The sequence below is a fragment of the Bufo bufo genome, chromosome 6 (assembly GCF_905171765.1).
Source record: "Bufo bufo chromosome 6, aBufBuf1.1, whole genome shotgun sequence".
Taxonomy (NCBI): domain Eukaryota; kingdom Metazoa; phylum Chordata; class Amphibia; order Anura; family Bufonidae; genus Bufo; species Bufo bufo.
In genome coordinates this window covers 53,241,355-53,259,965 of record NC_053394.1, presented here as the reverse complement: position 1 = coordinate 53,259,965, position 18,611 = coordinate 53,241,355, and the positions used below count along the sequence as shown (strand labels likewise).

Sequence of the window (18,611 nt, the reverse complement as noted above, 5' to 3'; positions counted from 1 at the left end):
AGTGGTGGGTGACGTGAAGCCTGATTCTCTGCTATGACATGAAGACTGATTCTGTGCTGACATGAAGCCAGATTCTCTGTTATGCGACCTCTCTCCTCTGCCTGGGTCTAAATATGTGACAGTGGCTTGTTCCAGTGATGGGTGACGTGAAGCCTGATTCTCTGCTATGACATGAAGACTGATTCTGTGCTGACATGAAGCCAGATTCTCTGTTACGGACCTCTCTCCTCTGCCTGGGTACATGGCCTAAATATGTGACAGTGGCCTGTTCCAGTGGTGGGTGACGTGAAGCCTGATTCTCTGCTATGACATGAAGACTGATTCTGTGCTGACATGAAGCCAGATTCTCTGTTACGGGACCTCTCTCCTCTGTCTGGGTGTCGGGGCCTAAATGTGTGACAGTGGCCTGTTCCAGTGGTGGGTGACGTGAAGCCTGATTCTCTGCTATGACATGAAGACTGATTCTGTGCTGACATGAAGCCAGATTCTCTGTTACGCGACCTCTCTCCTCTGCCTGGGTGCCTGGTCCTAAATGTGTGACAGTGGCCTGTTCCAGTGGTGGGTGACGTGAAGCCTGATTCTCTGCTATGACATGAAGACTGGTTCTGTGCTAACATGAAGCCAGATTCTCTGTTACGGGACCTCTCTCCTCTGTCTGTGTGCCGGGGCCTAAATATGTGACAGTGGCCTGTTCCAGTGGTGGGTGACGTGAAGCCAGATTCTCTGCTATGGCATGAAGAGACTGATTCTCTGCTGACGTGAAGCCAGATTCTCTGCTATGGGACCTCTTTCCAATTGATATTGGTTAATAATTTTTTTTTTTTTATTCATTTCCCTATCCACATTTGTTTGCAGGGGATTTAACTACATGTCGCTGCCTTTTGCAGCCCTCTAGCTCATTCCTGGGCTGTTTTACAGCCTTTTTAGTGCCGAAAAGTTCGCGTCCCCATTGACTTCAATGGGGTTCGGGTTCGGGACGAAGTTCGGGTCGTGTTCAGATCCCGAACCCGAACATTTCCGGGAAGTTCGGCCGAACTTCTCGAACCCGAACATCCAGGTGTTCGCTCAACTCTAGAGACAGTCAAATTTAGGCCACAAATACGGCCATTCATTTACTGCGGTTGAAATAAACCGTGTGTTCATATACTGCTCATTTTGAATTTAACGTACATCGAATACAATCACATTTAGGCCACAAATACCGCTGTCAAATAAACAGGGTTTATATTGGCGTTTAATTATTTTTAACATACTTAACAAATTTTTACTTTGCTTTGTGAACGCTAACTATGAGGCGAACATCTAATAAGGGATGTGGTCATGGTCACAGTGGTGGTGTTGGTGGAGCCTCTGGTGCAGGGAGAGGACGTGGCCGTTCTGCCACAGCCACACGTCCTACTGAACCTACTACCTCAGGTCCCAGTAGCCGCCAGAATCTACAGCGATATTTGGTCGGGCCTAATGCCGTTCTAAGGATGGTAAGGCCTGAGCAAGTACAGGCGCTAGTCAATTGGGTGGCCGACAGTGGATCCAGCACGTTCACATTATCTCCCACCCAGTCTTCTGCAGAAAACGCACAGGTGGCGCCTGAAACCCATGCCCATCAGTCTGTCACATCATCCCCGTACATATCGGGGAAACTGTCTGAGCCTCAAGTCATGCAGCAGTCTCTTATGCTGTTTGAAGACTCTGCTGGCAGGGTTTCCCAAGGGCATCCATCTAGCCCGTCCCCAAGGGTGGAAGACATAGAATGCACTGACGCACAACCACTTATGTTTCCCGATGAGGACATGGGAATACCACCTCAGCACGTCTCTGATGATGACGAAACACAGGTGTCAACTGCTGCGTCTTTCTGTAGTGTGCAGACCGAAAAGGAGGTCAGGGAGGAAGACTGGGTGGAAGACGATGCAGGGGACGATGAGGTCCTAGACCCCACATGGAATGAAGGTCGTGCCACTGGCTTTCAGAGTTTGGAGGAAGAGGCAGTGGTGAGACCGAGCCAACAGCGTAATAAAAGCGGGAGCAGGGTGCAAAAGCAGAGCAGCCGTCGCCGAAACTGTTCGCCTGCTACTGCCCACCGCCACCAGGGACCGAGCACACCAAAGGCAGCATCAAGGAGTTCCCTGGCATGGCACTTCTTCACACAATGTGCTGACGACAAGACCCGAGTGGTTTGCACGCTGTGCCATCAGAGCCTGAAGCGAGGCATTAACGTTCTGAACCTTAGCACAACCTGCATGACACGGGCTGCAGTGGAGAAAGCACCTTCAAAACCAAGAAAGGGCTCAGGCCACTCCTGCTCCCTCTTCTGCTGCTGCCTCAGCCTCTTCCTCCGCCTCTGGAGGAACGTTGGCACTTGCCGCCCAGCAAACAGAGGATGTGCCACCAACAACACCACCTCCATCACCAAGCATCTCCACCATGTCACACGGAAGCGTTCAGCTCTCCATCTCACAAACCTTTGAGAGAAAGCGTAAATTCCCACCTAGCCACTCTCGATCCCTGGCCCTGAATGCCAGCATTTTTTAACTACTGGCCTTTGAAATGCTGTCATTCAGGCTGGTGGAGACGGACAGCTTCAAACAGCTCATGTCGCCTGCTGTCCCACAGTACGTCGTTCCCAGCCACCACTACTTCTCTAGGAGAGCCGTGCCCTCCCTGCACAACCAAGTATCGGATAAAATCAAGTGTGCACTGCACAACGCCATCTGTGACAAGGTCCACCTAACCACAGATATGTGGATCAGTAAGCACGGCCAGTGACGCTATATCTCCCTAACTGCACACTGGGTAAATGTAGTGGCGGCTGGGCCCCAGGCGGAGAGCTGTTTGGCGCACGTCCTTCCGCCGCCAAGGATCGCAGGGCATCATTCTTTGCCTCCTGTTGCCTCCTCTTCCTACTCGGCTTCCTCCTCCTCTTCTACCACTTCCTCATCCGGTCAGCGACAGACCTTCACCACCAACTTCAGCACAGCCAGGGGTAAATATCAGCAGGCCGTTCTGAAACTGATGTGTTTGGGGGACAGGCCCCACACTGCGCAGGAGTTGTGGCGGGGTAAAGAACAACAGACCGACGAGTGGTTGCTGCCAGTGAGCCTCAAGCCCGGCCTGGTGGTGTGCGATAATGGGCAAAATCTCGTTGCAGCTCTGGGACTAGCCGGTTTGACGCACATCCCTTTCCTGGCGCATGTGCTGAATTTGGTGGTGCAGAAATTCATTCACAACTACCCCGACATGTCAGAGCTGCTGCGTAAAGTGCGGGCCGTCTGTGCGCGCTTCCGGCGTTCTCATATGCGACGTGCCTACCAGGTGGAACTCCACCTTGCACATGCTGGAGAGACTGTGCGAGCAGCAGCAGGCCATAGTGGAGTTTCAGCTGCAGAACGCACGGGTGAGTCGCACTGCGGAACAGCACCACTTCACCACCAATGACTGGGCCTCCATGCGAGACCTGTGTGCCCTGTTGCGCTGTTTTTCGAGTACTCCACCAACATGGCCATTGGCGATGACGCCGTTATCAGCCTTACAATACCACTTCTATGTCTCCTTGAGAAAACACTTAGGGCGATGATGGAAGAGGATGTGGACCAGGACGAGGAGGAGGAAGAGGGTTCATCTCTAACACTTTCAGGCCAGTTTTTTAGAAGTGGCTCAGAAAGAGGATTTTTGCAACAGCAGAGGCCAGGTACAAATTTGGCCAGCCAGGGCCCACTACTGGAGGACGAGGAGGAGGAGGATAAAGAGGAGGAGGATGGGGATGAAGCATGTTCACAGCGGGGTGGCATCCAACGCAGCTCGGGCCCATCACTGGTGCGTGGCTGGGGGGATACGGAGGATGCAGACAATACGCCTACCACAGAGGACAGCTTGTCCTTACCTCTGGGCAGCCTGGCACACATGAGCGACTACATGCTGCAGTGCCTGCGCAACGACAGCAGAGTTGCCCACATTTTAACGTGTACTGACTACTGGGTGGCCACCCTGCTGGATCCCCGTTACAAAGACAATGTGCCGTCATTAATTCCCTCACTGGAGCGTGATCGGAAGATGCGCGACTACAGGCGCACGCTGATAGACGCGCTCCTGAGAGCATTCCCGACTGACGCCAGGCGACAAGTGGAAGCACAAGGCGAAGGCAGGGGAGGAGGAAGAGGTCGCCAACGCAGCTGTGTCAGCGCCAGCACCTCAGAAGGCAGGGTTAGCATGGCCGACATGTGGAAAAGCTTTGTCACCTCTCTGCAACAACCGGCCCCAACTGCTGATATGTAGCGTGTTAGCAGGAGGCAGCATTTGAACAACATGGTGGAACAGTACCTGTGCACACGCCTACACGTACTGACTGATGGTTGTGCCCCATTCACCTTCTGGTTCTCCAAATTGTCCACATGGCTAGAGCTTGCCCTGTATGCCTTGGAGGTGCTGGCCTGCCCTGCAGCCAGTGTACTCTCTGAACATCTATTTAGCACGGCAGGAGGCGTCATTACAGACAGACGCAGACGCCTGTCCACAGACAACATGGACAAGCTCACGTTTATTAAAATGAACCAGGCTTGGATCCCACAAGACTTGTCTGTACCTTGTGCAGAATAGACATTTATACCACCATCAAACATACATTCTTGTACTCAAGTCAAGTGCAATGATTCTTTGTTTTCTTTTTTTTTATTTGTCCTAATATTTTGGGGACTACCTACCCCAATAAAAAAAAACATTGTTGGCTGCCTCCTCCTACAACACCACATTCACCGCCTCCTCAACCTCCGACTCCATATCCACCTCCTTCTCTGAGTTGCAGGTTAATAATTTGTAATTTTTAGTTATTTTATTTTATTTTATTTTAAGTTATTTCCCTATCCACATTTCTTTGCAGAGCAGTTGCCATTTCTCTTAAGCACATTTTACTGCCTTTTACATCCCTCTAGCCTTTTCAAGGACTATTTTAGAGCCATTTTAATGCAAAAAAGTGCCAATTTTAGTGCCCTAAATTAAAAAAATTCTTATTTTCAATTGTCGAGTCCCCTTTTTCCGTGAATGAACCCCTGCTGTGCCTGGGTGACAGGGGCCTAAATCTCTCAAAATTGTCTGTTCTATTGCTGGGTGACATGAACCCCCTTTTGCAGTGAATGAACCCCTGCTGTGCCTGGTTGACAAGGGCCTAAATCTTTCAAAATCCTCTGTTATAATGCTGGGTGACATGAACCCCCTTTTGCCGTGAATGAACCCCTGCTGTGCCTGGTTGACAAGGGCCTAAATCTCTCAAAATCCTCTGTTATAATGCTGGGTGACTTGAACCCCCTTTTGCCGTGAATGAACCCCTGCTGTGCCTGGTTGACAGGGGCCTAAATCTATCAAAATCGTCTGTTCTATTGCTGGGTGATATGAACCCCCTTTTGCCGTGAATGAACCCCTGCTGTGCCTAGTTGACATGGGCCTATATCTATCAAAATCGTCTGTTCTATTGCTGGGTGACATGTACCCCCTTTTGCCGTGAATGAACCCCTGCTGTGCCTGGTTGACATGGGCCTAAATCTATCAAAATCGTCTGTTCTATTGCTGGGTGACATGTACCCCCTTTTGCCGTGAATGAACCCCTGCTGTGCCTGGGTGACAGGGGCCTAAATCTATCAAAATCGTCTGTTCTATTTCTGGGTGACATGAACCCCCTTTTGCCGTGAATGAACCCCTGCTGTGCCTGGTTGACAAGGGCCTAAATCTCTCAAAATCGCCTGTTCTATTGCTGGGTGACATGAACCCCCTTTTGCCGTGAATGAACCCCTGCTGTGCCTGGTTGACAGGGGCCTAAATCTCTCAAAATCGTCTGTTCTATTGCTGGGTGACATGAACCCCCTTTTGCCGTGAATGAACCCCTGCTCTGCATTGCTGACAGGGAAATAAATTTAGTGAAAACATCTGTTACTGATCGGAAGATGCGCGACTACAAGCGCACGCTGCTAATGGCATTCCCACCTGACAGCGGGGGCACAGTGGAAGCACAAGGCGAAGGCAGAGGAGGAGGAAGAGGTCGCCAACGCAGCTGGGGCACTGCCAGCACCTGAGAAGGCAAGGTTAGCATGGCCCAAATGTGGAAAAGCTTTGTCAGCCTTGGAGGTGCTGACTTGCCCTGCAGCCAGTGTATAGTATGAACGTGTGTTTAGCACTGCAGAGAGCATTATCACAGGACGCAGCCAATGTGGACAAGCTTACGTTTATTAAAATGAACCAGGCATGGATCCCACAGGACTTGTCCGTACCTTGTGCAGAATAGACATTTATACCAGCCTCAACCATCTATTCTTGTACTCAAGTGCACTTATTCTTTGTTTTATTTTGTTATATGTCCCAATATTTTGGGATATACCCCAATTTAAAAATAAAAAACAACACAAATCAGTGTTGGCTACCTATTCCTCCTTCACCGCCGCTTCCACCTACACTGCCACGTTATCCTACACCGCCACATCCACCCATCCACCGCCTCCTCAACCTCCTACTCATAGAGCCTGATTTTTATTTTAAAATTTTCTGTATTTTATGTTATTTTAAGTCATTTCCCTATCCACATTTGTTTGCAGAACAATTGCCATGCTCTTAAGCACATGTTGATGCCTTTTGCAGCCCTCTAGCCCTTTCCAGGACTATTTTAGAGCCATTTTAGTGGCCAAAAGTTCGGGTCCCAATTGACTTCAATGGGGTTCGGGGTCAAGTTCGGGTCAAGTTCAGGTCCCGAACCCGAACTTTTTTTTCAAGTTCGGCCGAACCTACCGAACCCGAACATCCAGGTGTCCGCTCAACTCTAGTTATATACAGTATTCGAGCAGAGAATAATTTTTATTTGGGACAAATTTAACTACTTGTGGGCACATCTGTGTGTGCGTTCAATCCACAAACGTTATATACAGTATTCTAGCAGAGAATACCTTTTTTTTGGGACAAATTTAACTACTTGTGGGCACATCTGTGTGTGCGTTCAATCCACAAACGTTATATACAGTATTCCAGCAGAAAATAATTTTTATTTGTGACAAATTTAACTAGTTTTATGCACATCTCTGTGTGTGTTCAATCCACAAACGTTATAACTAGTATTTCAGCAGAGAATACCTTTTATTTGTGACAAGTTTAACTCGTTTTAGGCACATCTGTGTGTGCGTTCAATCTATAAACGTTATATATAGTATTTCAGCAGAGAATAACTTTCATTTGGGACAAATTTAACTAGTTTTAGGCACATCTGTGTGTGCGTTTAATCCACAAACGTTATATACAGTATTCCACCAGAGAATAACTTTTATTTGTGACAAATTTAACTGGTTTTAGGCAATTCTGTGTGTGTGTTCAATCCACAAACGTTATATACAGTATTCCAGCATAGAATAACTTTTATTTGGGACAAATTTAACTACTTGTGAGCACATCTGTGTGTTCATTCAATCCACAAACTTTGTATTCAGTATTCCAGCAGAGAATAACTTTTATTTGGGACAAATATAACTACACTGAACAAAAATATAAACGCAACACTTTTGGTTTTCCTCCCATTTTGTATGAGCTGAACTCAAAGATCTAAAACATTTTCTACATACACAAAAGACCCATTACTCTCAAATATTGTTCACAATTTTTTCTAAATCTGTGTTAGTGAGCACTTCTCCTTTGCCGAGATAATCCATTCCACCTCACAGGTGTGGCATATCAAGGTGCTGATTAGACAGCATGAATATTTGACAGGATTGCCTTAGACTGCCCACAATGAAAAGCCACTCTGAAATGTGAACAGTTTTGCCTTACTGGGGAAGGGGGGTCAGAAAACCAGTCAGTATCTGTTGTGGCCACCATTTGGCTCACGCAGTGCAACACATCTCCGTTGCATAGAGTTGATCAGATTGTTGATTGTGGCCTGTGGAATGTTGGTCCACTCCTCTTCAATAGCTGTGCGAAGTTGCAGAATATTGGCAGGAACCGGAACACGCTGTCGTATACGCCAATCCAGAGTATCCCAAACATACTAAATGGGTGACATGTCCAGTGAGTATGCTGGCCATGCAAGAACTGGGATGTTTTCAGCTTCCAGGAATTGTGTACAGATCCTTGCAATATGGGGCCGTGCATTATTATGCTGCAACATAAGATGATGGTCGTGGATGAATGGCCCAACAATGAACCTCAGGATCTCGTCATGGTATCTCTGAGCATTCAAAATACCATCAATAAAATGCACCTGTGTTCGTTGTCCATAACATACGCCTGTCCATACCATAACTCCACCGCCACCATGGGCCACTCGATCCACAATGTTGACGTCATCAAACCGCTCACCCACACAACGCCACACATGCTGTCTGCCATCTGCCCTGAACACTGAAAACCGTGACTCATCCGTGAACAGAATGCCTCTCCAACGTGCCAGACGCCATCGAATGTGAGCATTTGCCTACTCAAGTCGGTTACGACGACAAACTGCAGTCAGGTCCAGACCCCGATGAGGACGAGAAGCATGCAGATGAGCTTCCCTGAGACGGTTTCTGACAGTTTGTGCAGAAATTCTGTGGTTATGCAAACTGATTGTTGCTGCAGCTGTCTGGGTGGCTGGTCTCAGAGGATCATGGAGGTGAACATGCTGGATGTGGAGGTCCTGGGCTGGTGTGGTTACACGTGGTCTGCGGTTGTCAGGCCAGTTGGATGTACTGACAAATTCTCTGAAACGCCTTTGGAGACGACTTATGGTAGAGAAATAAACATTCATTTAACAGCTCTGGAAGACATTCTTGCAGTCAGCATGCAATTGCACGCTCCCTCAAATGTTGCAACATCTGTGGCAGTGTACTGTGTGATCAAACTGCACATTTCAGAGTGTCCTTTTATTGTGGGCAGTCTAAGGCACACATGTGCAATATTCATGCTGTCTAATCAGCACCTTGATATGCCACACCTGTGAGGTGGGATGGATTATCTCGGCAAAGGAGAAGTGCTCACTAACACAGATTTAGACAGATTTGTGAGCAATATTTGAGAGTAATGGGACTTTTGTGTATGTGGAAAATGTTTCAGATCCTTGAGTTCAGCTCATGCAAAATGGGAGCAAAACCGAAAGTGTTGCGTTTATATTTTTGTTCAGTGTAGTTTTAGGCACATCTGTGTGTGCGTTTAATCCACAAACGTTATATACAGTATTCCAGCAGAGAATTATTTAGCAGGGGGCAAATTTAAATATGTTGTCCAACATCTATTGAATAAACCTTTTAATATGAAGAAGGCGAGCACTAATGAATGGGGAAGTGGGTGTGTTGCTGACGGTTCAGGCAGAGGCCGTGGCCCTGGGCTCAATGAAACTGTGCCAGCTGCCGGTGAAACTGGAAAAAAGAAAAAACCCACCATGCCCAGTTTTATTTCACAGTTAACTGGGCGTCGCAGGACAACACTGTTGTCCAAGTTGGACCAGTGCGACCGGGTGGTCGGTTGGATGGCAGAAGATAATTCTTACACCCTCTTTTCCACCAACACCAGTCTCATTAGCAAAGAGTCTGGTCCACAGAATCCTCACCCTGATCCTTCTTCCTCCCACCATGTAGAGTCAGAGTCGGACAAACCGATGATACCACACTCGGACATTCCGAGGACCTATTTTCATCGCCATCCCTAGATTTGGCCCTCTTGCCAAGCACACTTGAAGAGGCACAGATCTTGTGCCATGATTCACAACCTCTTGACCTATCATAGGATCAAGAAGATGAGGGTGGTGAACGTCAATTATTTGTTCATGAGGTGGATGAGGATGAGACACAGTTGTCAATCACTGAGGTTGTGGTTAGGTCAAGTCAGGAGGATGGGGATGAGGAAGTGGAAGAGGAGGTGGTGGACGACGAGGTCACTGACACAACTTGAGAAGGTAAAAAGCCGAGCTAAGAAAGCAGTACAGACGAGGGGGGATCTGCAGCACCGCAACAAGCTGTAAGAGGCAGTGGTGTGGCAAAAGGGAGAATTCGGCCCACACCAAACAGGCCCGCAACCGTCACACGGAGCACCCACATGCGTAAATCTCCCTTGCCAAGGGGTAGGTGTTCCGCAGTATGTTTTTTTTTGGGGGAAAGTGCAGACGACAAAAGAGTGGTAGTTTGCAACCTGTGCCGTACCAAAATGAGCCATGGCGCAAACACCAGCAACCTCACCACCACCAGCATGATCCGCCACATGGCATCCAAGCACCCTAATTAGTGGGTTGAACGCCTGGGTCCACAATATGGGTCCGCGGGCCACCGCACTGCCTCCTCTTCCCCTGTGTTACGCACTGCTGGCCAATCCCCTGTCGAAGGATGCCGGATGCCCCTTGCCCTGCACCTGGGCCTTCACATGCACCATCAGCAACTACATCCACTTCCCTGTCCCAGCGCAGCATCCAATTGTCCTTACCCCAGGCATTTGAATGCAATACCCAGCCACCCACCCACTGTCCATAGCACTAAATGCGCAACTTTCAAAAATACTGGCCCTTTAAATGTTGCCATATAGGCTTGTGGAGACGGAGGCCTTCCGCAGCCTGATGTCGGTGGCCATCCATCGGTACGCAGTCCCCAGTCGCCACTATTTTTCACGGTGTACTGTGCCCGCCTTACCCCAGCATGTATCCCAGAACATCACCTGTGACCTGACCAACGCAGTTAATGGGAAGGACCACTTGACCACAGACACATAGCGAAGTGCTGGTGGCCAGGGACGCTACATTTCCCTGACCGCACACTGGGTGAATGTTGTGGAGGCCGGGAGTGAGTCGTACCCTGGGATGGCACAGGTGCTACCCACGCCCAGGATTGTGGGCCCTACGTCTATCAGGGTCTCTGCCAGCAGCTATGTTACTCCCCCTCTTCTCCTCCTCCTCTTCCGCCGCTACCTCCACCACTTTTACCTCCAGCAGTCAGCCATTAGTCGGTAGCTGGAAGCAGTGTAGCACTGCTGTGGGGAAACGTCAAAAGGCCGTGCTGAAGCTGATCTGCCTAGGGGACAAACAGCACACTGCTGCAGAGCTGTGGCAGGGTATAAGGGACCAGACCGAGCTGTGGCTGTCGCCAATGGCCATAACTTGGTGGGTGCTTTGGAGCTCGGCAACCTGATGCACTTGCCATGCCGTATTAAACTTAGTGGTTCAGCAGTTTATTAAAACATACCCAATTTGACAGAGCTACTAGTAAAGGCGCACCGCGTGTGTGCCCATATTCGCAAGTCGTCCACAACTTCAGCCGGTCTGTCAACACTGCAGCAGACCGACTGTTGTGCGACGTGAGCACGCGCTGGAACTCTATGTTCTACATGTTGTCCAGGCTTTGTGAGCAGAAGAGGGTAGTTGTGGAATACCAGCTGCAACATGGTTGTCGCCTTTCGAGTCAACTTCCACTATTCACAAGCGAGGAGTGGGCATTGATGGCAGACCTCTGTGAGGTTTTAAGAAACTTTGATGAATCCACACAGATGGTTAGTGGCCATAACGCTATAATCAGCATAAGCATCCCACTTCTGTGTCTACCTAAACGATCGCTGCTCACAATTAAGGACGACACCCTGAATGTGTCAGACATGGAAATGGGGGGGGGACTTTAGTGTGGGTGATAGCCAGACCACCCACATTTCGTCTTCTCAGCACGAATTGGACCATGAGGAGTAGCTGGAGACAGTTGCCTCTGCTACAGAGGGTACTACCGACGGAACTTTAATTCCATCGGTTCGACGTGGATGTGCACAAGGGGATGAGGAGGAGGAGATGGAGAGTCTTTCTGACATCAACATAGACGTCTTGTCTGTTGGTACTCTGGCACACATGGCTGACTTCATGTTAGGCTGCCATTCCCACGACCCTTGCGTTATACGCATTATAGATAACACGGATTACTGGGTGTTCACCCTTCTCGACCCCTTCTACAAAGAGAACTTCTCATCTCTCATTCCTGTGGTGGAGAGGGCAAGTAAAATGGTACGATACCAGAAGGTCCTTGTTGAGAAATTGCTCCAAACATTTCCATCTGACAAAGCAGGCGGCAGAGTCCGTACTTCCATAGGCAAATGAGGAAGGCAGACAACGGGAATACACTCCAGTTCCAACAAAGGCAGGGCAACACTCTCCAAGGCATGGGACACTTTCATGACACCCCGCCAGCAACCGCACCCTGATGCACGGCCTACTGTCCCAAGGAGGGAAAAGTTTTGGTAGATGGTGAAGGAATACATAGCAGACCGTGTCAGCATCCTCAATGATCCCTCGGTGACTTACAACTACTGGGTGTCCAAGCTGGACACGTGGCACGAACTTGCGCTTTATGCCTAGGAGGTGCTGGCCTGCCTTGCCGCCAGCCTATTGTCTGAGCGTGTATTTAGTGCTGCTGGTGGCATCATAACAGATAACCGTATCCGCTTGTCCACTGACAATGCTGACAGGTTGACTCAGATAAAAATGAACAAGGCCTGGATTGCCCCTGACTTCTCCACTCCACCAGAGGAAAGCTGAGCTAATGAGGAACAAAAACGCAATTTAAATTTATGCTTTATAATGTACTCAATCCACAAGATTCAGATGCACCCTTTTCACCGCAAAAAAAGGGTATTTGTTTGAATCTTGTTTTCTCATCCTACTCCTCCTCTTTCATACAGTATATATGCCCTCACTACAATGTTTTATAGGGTCTGCTCACCTTCAGGCCCTCACCTCTAATGTTTTTTACGGTCTGCTTACCGGTAGGCCCTTACCTCTAATGTTTTATGCGGTCTGCACACCTGTAGGCCCTTACTATAATGTTTTATAGGGTCCGCTCACCTTCAGACCCTCACCTCCAATGTTTTATACGGTCTGCTCACCTGTAGGCCCTCACTACAATGTTTTATAGGGTCCACTCACCTGTAGGCCCTCACCTCCAATGTATTATACGATCTGCTCACCTGTAGGCCCTCACTACAATGTTTTATAGGGTCCGCTCACTTTCAGGTCCTCCCCTCCAATATTTTTTACGGTCTGCTCACCGGTAGGCCCTCACCTCTAATGTTTTATATGGTCTGCTCACCTTTAGGCCCTCACCTCCAATGTTTTATAGGGCCCGCTCACCTGTAGGCCCTTACTACAATGTTTCATAGGGTCCGCTCTCCTTCAGGTCCTCACCTCCAATGTTTTATACGGTCTGCTCACCTGTAGGCCCTCACTACAATGTTTTATAGGTTCCGCTCGCCTTCAGACCCTACCCTTCAATGTTTTATACGGTTTTCTCACCTGTAGGCCCTCACTACAATGTTTTATAGGATCCGCTCACCTGTAGGCCCTCACCTCCAATGTTTTATACAGTTTGCTCACCTGTAGGCCCTCGCTACAATGTTTTATGGGGTCCGCTCACCTTCAAGCCCTCACCTCCAATGTTTTATACGGTCTGCTCACCTGTAGGCCTTCACCTGTAATGTTTTATGTGGTCTTCTCACCTGAAGGCCCTCACATACAGTACAGACCAAAAGTTTGGACACACCTTCTCATTCAAAGAGTTTTCTTTATTTTCATGACTATGAAGGCATCACAACTATGAATTAACACATGTAGAATTATATACATAACAAACAAGTGTGAAACAACAGAAAATATGTCATATTCTAGGTTCTTCAAAGTAGCCACCTTTTGCTTTGATTACTGCTTTGCACACTCTTGGCATTCTCTTGATGAGCTTCAAGAGGTAGTCCCCTGAAATGGTCTTCCAACAGTCTTGAAGGATGCTTAGCACTTGTTGGCCCTTTTGCCTTCACTCTGCGGTCCAGCTCACCCCAAACCATCTCGATTGGGTTCAGGTCCGGTGACTGTGGAGGCCAGGTCATCTGGCGCAGCACCCCATCACTCTCCTTCATGGTCAAATAGCCCTTACTTTCAAAGTTTTCCCAATTTTTCAGCTGACTAACTGACCTTCATTTCTTAAAGTAATGATGGCTACTCGTTTTTCTTTACTTAGCTGCTTTTTTCTTGCCATAATACAAATTCTAACAATCTATTCAGTAGGACTATCAGCTGTGTATCCACCTGACTTCTCCTCAACGTCACTGATGGTCAAAACCCCATTTATAAGGCAAGAAATCCCACTTATTAAACCTGACAGGGCACACCTATGAAGTGAAAAACATTTCAGGGGACTACCTCTTGAAGCTCATCAAGAGAATGCCAAGAGTGTGCAAAGCAGTAATCAAAGCAAAAGGTGGCTACTTTGAAGAACCTAGAATATGACATATTTTCAGTTGTTTCACACTTGTTTGTTATGTATATAATTCCACATGTGTTAATTCATAGTTTTTGATGCCTTCAGTGTGAATCTACAATTTTCATAGTCATGAAAATAAAGAAAACTCTTTGAATGAGAAGGTGTGTCCAAACTTTTGGTCTGTACTGTATAATGTTTTAGAGCGTTAGCTGAAGAGAAGGCTCTCACATATAATGTTTTAGAAGGTCAGCTCTGCAGCAGGCACTCGCCCCTAATTTTTTATAGGGTCACCAACATGCCCTCGCTCCGAATATTTTGGAAGGTCACCAGCAGGCCATCAAGGATAATTTTTCAAGGGTGTGTATGATGCCCTCATTTATGTGTAAGAATGGGTTTATTGGAGTGCCGGTTCCTTGTAATATTTGGCAGGCCTTTCACTTAGTGCATAGACTTTAGGAGTGTAGCAGTGTACCTGAACAATTGTAGCATCATGTTAATGAGGCCCTCCTTTATGTGATATACAGGCTGTATCGGAGTGCTTCTTCCTTGTAATTTTTGGCAGCACTTACACTGTATATACATATGAATATACAGGAAAGAATGTTTCCTAACAATTTTTCCTCTAAAAAGTTTTTTTTTTTTGAGGGGCCTGGGTTTTGGGTGTTTTTTGGTCGGTCTGTAAAAGTGGCGTACAATATGGTTCCCAGCAGCAACATTGCAGTCCAAGATGCATCCAGACATGGTTCCCCTGCTGTTCCTGATCGATTTCAGAGGTGTTTCCATCACTTTCAGACCTTTTCCCCTCCCCTCATCCGAGCAGGGGGTGCCTGGTTGTCTCCCATTGAATTCCATTATACTCGGGGGCTCGGCCGAGCGCACGAATATCGCTATGTGTTTGAACCGAGTACCCGAACACCCAAACACTTTGGTGCTCGCTCATCACTAGAATTGTGATTGTTATATTTCTTTTTTTGGGGTGTAGAAATATAAAAAAAAAGGAAAAATTATGTCATAATTGGCATTTAGCTGTGAAGTAACATTGTACTACAGCTATTTACGTGGTGTAGAAAAAGGAAATATACGTATGTTCCATTAGCTGTTCTGAGTTGATTTTACATTGTTTTCCTTTTTTGGGGGGGTTATTAATAGGAAAAAAAGGGAAAAATATATGTCATAATTGCCGTTCAGCGGTGAAGTTACATTGTACTACAGCTATTTACGAAGTGTATTAATAGGAAAGATACGTACGTCCTATTAGCCGTTTTGCGTTGATTTAGCTTTTTTTGGGGGGTGTATTAATAGGGTGGAAAAAAGGGAAAAATATATGTCATAAGTGCCATTCGGTGGTGAAATTACATTGTATATACAGCCATTTACATTGGTGTAATAAAAGGAAACATACGAACGTCCCATCAGCCATTCTGCTGGGAATTGTGATAATTTTTGGGGGGGAGTGAGTTTATTAATCAGAAAAATATATATTTGTCTTGATTGCCGTTCAGCAGTGAAATAATACTGTACTACAGCCATTCACGTGGTGTAGAAAAATGAAATATACAGTGGCGGAAATAATTATTTGACCCCTCACTAATTTTGTAAGTTTGTCCAATGACAAAGAAATGAAAAGTCTCAGAACAGTATCATTTCAATGGTAGGTTTATTGTAACAGTGGCAGATAGCACATCAAAAGGAAAATCGAAAAAATAACTTTAAATAAAAGATAGCAACTGATTTGCATTTCATTGAGTGAAATAAGTATTTGAACCCCTACCAACCATTAAGAGTTCTGGCTCCCACAGAGTGGTTAGACACTTCTACTCAATTAGTCACCCTCATTAAGGACACCTGTCTTAACTAGTCACCTGTATAAAAGACACCTGTCCACAGAATCAATCAATCAAGCAGACTCCAAACTCTCCAACATGGGAAAGACCAAAGAGCTGTCCAAGGATGTCAGAGACAAAATTGTAGACCTGCACAAGGCTGGAATGGGCTACAAAACCATTAGCAAGAAGCTGGGAGAGAAGGTGACAACTGTTGGTGCGATTGTTCGAAAATGGAAGGAGCACAAAATGACCATCAATCGACCTCGCTCTGGGGCTCCACGCAAGATCTCACCTCGTGGGGTGTCAATGGTTCTGAGAAAGGTGAAAAAGCATCCTAGAACTACACGGGAGGAGTTAGTTAATGACCTCAAATTAGCAGGGACCACAGTCACCAAGAAAACCATTGGAAACACATTACACCGCAATGGATTAAAATCCTGCAGGGCTCGCAAGGTCCCCCTGCTCAGGAAGGCACATGTGCAGGCCCGTCTGAAGTTTGCCAATGAACACCTGAATGATTCAGAGAGTGACTGGGAGAAGGTGCTGTGGTCTGATGAGACCAAAATAGAGCTCTTTGGCATTAACTCAACTCGCTGTGTTTGGAGGAAGAAAAATGCTGCCTATGACCCCCAAAACACCGTCCCCACCGTCAAGCATGGGGGTGGAAACATTTTGCTTTGGGGGTGTTTTTCTGCTAAGGGCACAGGACAACTTATTCGCATAAACGGGAAAATGGACGGAGCCATGTATCGTGAAATCCTGAGCGACAACCTCCTTCCCTCTGCCAGGAAACTGAAAATGGGTCGTGGATGGGTGTTCCAGCACGACAATGACACAAAACATACAGCAAAGGCAACAAAGGAGTGGCTCAAGAAGAAGCACATTAAGGTCATGGAGTGGCCTAGTCAGTCTCCGGACCTTAATCCAATCGAAAACCTATGGAGGGAGCTCAAGCTCAGAGTTGCACAGAGACAGCCTCGAAACCTTAGGGATTTAGAGATGATCTGCAAAGAGGAGTGGACCAACATTCCTCCTAAAATGTGCGCAAACTTGGTCATCAATTACAAGAAACATTTGACCTCTGTGCTTGCAAACAAGGGTTTTTCCACCAAGTATTAAGTCTTTTTTTGTTAGAGGGTTCAAATACTTATTTCACTCAATGAAATGCAAATCAGTTGCTATCTTTTATTTAAAGTTATTTTTTCGATTTTCCTTTTGATGTGCTATCTGCCACTGTTACAATAAACCTACCATTGAAATGATACTGTTCTGAGACTTTTCATTTCTTTGTCATTGGACAAACTTACAAAATCAGTGAGGGGTCAAATAATTATTTCCGCCACTGTAAGTACGTCTCTTTAGCCATTCGGCGGTAAATTGTGATTGTTATATTTCTTTTTTTAGGGTGTAGAAATAGGGAAAACATTTATGTGACCGAGTGAAGGTGGATGCTCAACAGACAGGATCTGTTTTTTGGGGGTTATTTTTCTGACGGATCAGAGGATGGGCAAAATAATCAGTGACGTGAACACAAACTTACTGCTGACACCCTCTCCACTCTGTCGGGGGGCTCTACTTGTATAAGCATTTAATAGAACAGGTTCTGTAGACATCTATGTGGAATCAGCTGACAATGGTGTTAAAGGAGTGCACCACTATACAGGCTCTCTGAAGCCCAGAAATAGTCGTTGTTTAACGCGATTCGCCACAAATAAATTCGGATCAAAAAGAACCGACCGAATCAAATTTTTGAGAAATCTGTAGTTATAGGGATGCAGAGTTAATAGTTGCACTGCATATTGCTTGAGAGGTCCTAAAGGATCTCCTACCACATAAGAAGACACCAGTATTATAATTGGCACATGTTAGATGGCCGCCCTGTTCGAGATTTTATATTGGGGCCCAGGGGCTTCATATTATATCTCTCTCTAGCTAGTAATTACGTTTTTTAAGAAATGTAACAACACAAATTAGATTTTCTTTTTTCAACGTGTGTTCTCTTCTATGCAGGGGTGGAGCTATCATCAAATGGCCAAACCAGTATATCAAATGTCATCAATAAACTGTCTTTTGTCAATGCTGACACTAACTACAAGCCCGGCATCCCTTACAGTGGTTTGGTGAGTCGCTTTGTCTTCATATACCATGTTCTGAAGATAAGGTTCAGCTTTTATATATTATGATTTCTTGTTTTAGATCAAAGTGGAGGATGCTGCAGGTCTTCCTAAACCAAACATTAAACTTAATCTGAGATGTGGCGCTGATTTGGTGTGCCAGACCTTACTGACTGATGAGAATGGCCAAGCTTCTTTTACTCTGAATACAACCAACTGGAAAGGCTCCAAGCATTTGTCGGTATGAGTCTGTATGCTCGTATGCAGTAGGTTCAATCAAACCATAGTGTTGTGTGTGCACTTATTTTAACGTTAATTTGGAATCTAGAATGTAACATTTAAAAAAAAATCCAATATGTAAGGGCATATTGCATTTACAATGGACAATGTTGAAAAGTTTCAAAAACATATACATCCCTTTGCTACCAATATTACCCTTGGCTTTGGCTGTACTGGTATGCTAG

General features: G+C 46.5%; 1 pseudogene; it reads left to right on the top strand.

The window, feature by feature from the left end:
• The window catches only part of LOC121005492, a 239,421-nt pseudogene that overhangs the window by 62,722 nt on the left and 158,088 nt on the right, over positions 1-18,611 (top strand).